The sequence below is a fragment of the Ixodes scapularis genome, unplaced genomic scaffold, assembly GCF_016920785.2.
Source record: "Ixodes scapularis isolate PalLabHiFi unplaced genomic scaffold, ASM1692078v2 PGA_scaffold10__122_contigs__length_95168666, whole genome shotgun sequence".
Lineage (NCBI taxonomy): Eukaryota > Metazoa > Arthropoda > Arachnida > Ixodida > Ixodidae > Ixodes > Ixodes scapularis.
Genome location: NW_024609836.1, coordinates 33,166,864 through 33,172,863, shown reverse-complemented (window position 1 = coordinate 33,172,863; position 6,000 = coordinate 33,166,864).

Sequence of the window (6,000 nt, the reverse complement as noted above, 5' to 3'; positions counted from 1 at the left end):
GGGTCCGGACCAGATGGAAAAGTTTCAGAGCTTTTTCACTGTCTGAATTGAAAATTCTAAATGATTTTGAGAAGTTTTTAAATGGAAAATAGCTGCCGACGAATCCCACGAATACATTGAGCTGAATGGCGTCAGCTACCGCAAATGACCCACATTTCCTCATTCAAGCTCAGTTCAGAAATCACATCAAATACCATGTAAGCCAATACTGGCAACTCCCGTGGATCGGGGGCGAAAAGTGATCGCAGCGCCCCTGGCGAGCTCGGAGTCTCCGCTAGCAGACGAATTCATCACAATGCATTTGGCTTTGCCTATCTCCGTGCGAGGTGACCAATGAAAAAAAAAAAATGTCACGGGTATTCGCTGCTTTGAATGTTAAAAAGTAGGTTCCACCTCATAAGTCACGGACATTTTCTTCGCGTAAGAAAGATGTTCCAGCTTGTAGGGTGCAATTTTCGGGCTCTCCTGAAGAAAACATTCTGTCAGAACTTACGCAAGCGAGTCAAAACACGAATGTACCTTCGCCCTGTCTCTTTGAAAAGGGCAATGTAAAAAAAATGTTTAAAACGTCGCTACGTTTCAACTTTACTGTTAATATCGATCTATTCGTTTTGTTGTTGCAATTCCAATTTCTCTGAATGTATTGCTTAAAACCGTTTCGCCGAATAGGCGAGCTGGCTAATTCCGATCGTCTCTGAAACAAGAAGCAAAAGTCAATTTCGAACCAGGTACGTTACTGCGATGTCAGTATGCTATGGAAGAAGACGATTGTGCACGTGCAAATCTGACGCTATTATTGAAACTAATAAAAGCAGAGTTACAAAAAAGAACACCCGATGGACGGTCCTGCACCTCCTTTCATCTTTGAAAGTCTACTTCCTTTTTATGTTTTAGGCGATGCTACGCCGCCGCGGTCTTTCTTCCTCCTGCGTTTATGTTTTTGTTTGCTTTTTTCTTTATTGTGCGTACTTGACGTTCGAGCCATCGCGTATTTCGCTTTGCCATGTTTGGCTTAGTTTTTACTTTCTTTCCTTCGCTTCGTCGCTTATTACCACCGGTTCGTCTGCTACGCTATGCCCGGACATTTGGAGGGCCGTCTGCAACTTTGTTGTTTTTCCACTGTCGTCTGTGATAACCTCCTATGTTCGCCTTCGATTGAGTTTCTGATCCGAAATCTTCATATGTACTTTTTGATACTTAATAAATATTGTCACGGGTGGTGACCAAAAGAAACAATAAATACACAGAAAGAAATAGACGTTTAATGTGGCGAACTTGTGCCAAAAATAAAAGGAAATAGAAAAATAACAACAGAGCGTCGCGGGCGTCGAAGGCGGCGAAGCAGCAAGGTCGAACGCTGAGGCGAAACTGACTCGACAAGGTCGCGGGCGGCCTCTTATCTAGAGTGCGTCGCTATCTCGAAGATTCGGCGAAAGCGGCTCGAGCGTCGCTTGATCGGGCGAGAATGAACACGCACTTTCTAGAAAACAAAAGCAGGAATAAATGAGAGAAGTTACATGCGGTACATGAATAAACGAGAACTTTCTGGAGGTCCGTGACTGAGCGTTGCTTTCTCAGCCCTGGGCGCGGCATTATCCCCCCCTTTAAAAGTGCATCGTCCCGATGCAGCACAAAAACGGAAAACAAAAAAACAAAAGGACAGCAGAATTGCTAGCCGGAGTTCACAGTCCACAGTTCACTCGTCGACGAGAGTGGAGAGTCCTATCGTTCGTAATACGGCTTCAGCCGGACGACGTGCACTACCTCGGGTCGCGGCTGACGTCTTGCAGATGGGCGGGTTCCGTCGGGAAGGACTTCGTAGTTTAAGTCCCCGAGACGGCGAAGCACCTTGTAGGGTCCAAAGTAGCGCTTGAGAAGCTTCTCGCTGAGACCGCGGCGCCGTATTGGTGTCCACACCCATACCCGGTCTCCGGGTTGATAGTGGGCGTCACGCCGGCGAAGATTGTATCGGCCGGCGTCGACATGTTGCTGGTCTTGAATTCGTAGTCTTGCCAGTTGGCGGACCTCTTCTGCCCGTTGAGCAACCACCTGGGCGTCATCGCTTCCGTCGTCGACTGGATCGTGCGGCAACATAGAGTCTAGCATAGTCGTCACCTTCCGGCCATACACCAGCTGGAAGGGCGTCACTCTTGTGGTCTCTTGTACGGCCGTATTGTAGGCAAATGTGACGTATGGCAATACCTCGTCCCATGTCTTGTGCTCCACGTCGACGTACATGGAGATCATGTCGGCGATGGTCTTGTTGAGCCGCTCCGTCAACCCGTTTGTCTGCGGATGGTATGCAGTTGTCCGACGGTGGTCCGTCTGGCTTAGACGAAGGATCTCCTGGGTTAACTGCGCCATGAACGATGACCCTCGGTCTGTGATCAGGACTTCGGGGGCGCCATGCCGGAGGACGATGGACTCGATGAAGAACTTCGCGACTTCGACAGCAGTCCCCGAAGGAAGGGCTTTCGCCTCGGCGTAACGCGTAAGATAATCTGTGGCGACGATTATCCAGCGGTTTCCCAGGGTCGACGGTGGAAAAGGGCCCAGCAAATCCATTCCAATTTGCTGGAACGGTTTGGTTGGAGGGGGAATCGGCTGAAGGCGACCTGCTGGCTTTGACGGCGGTTTCTTGCGTCGCTGGCACTCATGGCACGATCGCGTGTAGAGATGGACGGTTTTCGGCAGCTTGGGCCAGTAGTATTTTTCACGTATTCGGGCTAGTGTTCGGCTGTAACCGAGGTGTCCTGAAGTTGGGTCGTCGTGGCAGGCTTGAAGAATCTCTTCTCGAAGGCTGGTGGGGACTACCAGAAGCCACGACGAATTACTGGTTCCAAAATTTTTCTTATAAAGTACACCTCTTCGAATAGCGAAGGTCGGCAGGACTCGTGAAAAGACACGAGAAACGGTACTTCCTCGTCCTTCTAGATGCTCAATCAGGGCGCGGAGCTCCGGATCGTCTCGTTGAAGTCCTGCCATGTCGTTGGTGTCAACGGCACCTAGGAAACACTCGTCATCATCCACGTCGGTACAGTCTGGCGTTTCGACGGGGGCTCTGGACAAGCAGTCGGCGTCGCTATGTTTCCGTCCTGACTTGTAGACTACGGTCATGTCAAATTCTTGCAGTCGAAGACTCCATCGAGCCAGGCGTCCTGAAGGGTCTTTGAGGTTTGCAAGCCAACAGAGCGAGTGGTGGTCTGTGACCACCCGGAACGGGTTCCCGTATATGTACGGACGAAACTTTGTGATCGCCCATACAACCGCGAGACATTCTTTTTCCGTCGTGGAGTAATTTTTCTCCGCTTTTGACAGTGTCCGACTTGCGTAGGCAATAACTCGCTCCGTGCCTTCCTGTAGCTGTACCAATACCGAACCAAGGCCGGAGTTACTTGCGTCCGTGTGAATTTCGGTTTCGGCGTGCTGGTCGAAATGTCCGAGGATCGGAGGTGTCTGAAGTCTTTGTTTCAGTTCGTCGAACGCCCGTTCTTGTTCTTCTGCCCAGTGAAACTTCACGGCGTCTTTCGTAAGATGTGTGAGGGGCGCCGAAATTTTTGCGAAATCTTGAACGAAGCGCCTGTAGTACGCGCACAGCCCCAGGAATCTGCGGATGGCCTTCTTGTCCGATGGTCGAGGGAATTCGGCTACGGCGGATGTCTTCGCGGGGTCAGGGCGTACTCCTTCGCTACTAACGACATGACCAAGGAACTTAAGTTCGGCGTAGGCGAAGCGGCACTTCGTTGGCTTGAGTGTGAGCCCTGCGGTCTTGATGGCTTGGAGCACGGCCCTAAGCCGTTTCAAGTGCTCGTCGAAGTCGTGCGAAAAAACGACGACGTCATCCAGGTAAACGAGGCAGCTCTGCCACTTCAGTCCCGTTAGTACAGTATCCATGACCCGCTGGAAAGTCGCCGGCGCCGTACAGAGTCCGAAGGGCATCACCTTGAACTCGTAAAGTCCATCGGGCGTGACAAAGGCAGTCTTCTCGCGGTCCCGTTCATCGACCTCAATCTGCCAGTAGCCACTCTTTAAGTCCATCGACGAAAAGTACCGGGTGTGGCGTAAACGGTCGAGGGTGTCATCTATGCGGGGAAGCGGATAGACATCTTTCTTTGTAACAGCGTTCAGCCGCCTGTAGTCCACGCAGAACCTAAGGGTTCCGTCTTTCTTCTTCACCAGCACGACTGGAGAGGCCCACGGGCTGCTTGAAGGCTGAATAATATCGTCGTCGAGCATTTCTTGAACTTGTTTCTGGATGGTTTCCCTCTCCTTCACCGAAACTCGGTACGGCGACTGATGAATAGGGGGCACGTCATCGTCAGTAACAATTCGATGCTTCGCAACCACTGTTTGGCGTAGCCTTGACGATGTGGCGAAGCACTCACTGAACTCAGCGAGAACGTCAGTCAGCTGTCGTCGTTGTGGGCCTGGGAGGGATGGGTCGATGTCGAGCTTTGACGGCGTGGTTCCCTTGTGGTGCGTCGGAGAGGCGTCTTCTGAGATCACGGCGATGGCGGCCGAGTCCTGAATTTCCTCGACGTAGCCCACAGCTGTACCCTTTGTAAGGTGCTGCGACTCTTGCCGGAAGTTGGTGACAAGGGCTACGGTACGCCCGTCCTGGAGCTCGGTTACGCCTCTTGCAATACCAATCCCTCGTCCAAGGAGAAGTTGGACGCTTCCTTCCAACAGTGCTATCCCGCAGGTGGCTTCGTCGGTCCCGACGGGGACAAAGACACTGGACAGCGGCGGCAGGTTTACGTGGCTGGTAAGGACTCGCACTGCAGCTAACGTCGCTTTGGGATCTTCCGCCGAGGGAACAGGTTTCCGAAGCGTCAGCTTGTTCTCCCCAAGGTCGATGATGGCGCCGTATTCACACAAAAAGTCCATTCCGAGAATGACGTCCCTCGAACAGTCTTGCAGAACGACGAACTTGACAGGGCAGGTTTCACCATGGATCTCAACGCGAGCAGTGCACCTGCCGACAGGCGTGATGAGGTGTCCGCCGGCGGTTCGTATCTGTGGTCCATCCCACGACGTCGTAACTTTCCGAAGGCGACGAGAGAGTCTCCCACTCAAAACGGAGTAATCCGCTCCGGTGTCGACGAGTGCTGTCGCGTCGTGGCCGTCGATGATAACGTTGAGGTTGTTCGACACTGTTACAGAAACGTCGTTTCGGGGCGTTGCGGCGTTAGAGTGGGAGAGCTCCGACGATCTTGGAGGATCTTGGCATCGTTCGTCTTCGGCAACACCACCTCCCGGCATTGCCGCGCCTAGTTTTCCCGACGGGACGCAATGGGTGACAGGCTGTCTCGGCGAGACCGGCGGAAGGGCGATGGCGAGCGTCGGGGAGATGGCGAACGGAATACTCGGCGGGGAGACGACTCAGGAGTTGAAGAGCGGCGGAGGTAGTCCTCGATGTCCCGAGGTCGCTCTCCAAGACGTGGTCGAGGGTCGTTGGGCGCGAACCCTCGTAGGCCGAGCTGGCGGTAGGGGCATCGTCGGTAGATATGGTCGGCTTCCCCGCAGTGGTAGCACAACGGGCGTCGATCAGCCGTCCTCCACACGTCGGTCTTCCTTGGCGCAACTTGTTCTGGACGAACGTGTGCCCGATCTTCCTGGCGTCGGGAATGCTGCGGCTCTGGAAGCACACGTCCGGGAGGCGCCATGTACGGACGCGGTGCTGATGGTGCTCGGCGGAGCATTTCGGCGTAGCTTACGGCTGGCTCCTGCTGTGCTGCTGCGGTGACGGCAACCTCGGGATGGAAAGCTCGGTGAACTTCCTCTCGGACGACGTCGGCGAGTGAGAGTGAGGCTGGGCGATCTGCAGCAGGTAGAATCTTCCGGAGCTCTTCCCGGACGATATCCCGGACGATATCCCGAAGGCTGTCGACACCGGTGGTGCTCAGGTCCGGAAGTGTAGCTGCGACGGTTGGAGAAGTAGGCGCGCCGGCGAGTCGGTGGTAGTGGCTTGCTCGGGCCGTCAGTGCGCGCTCGATGTTC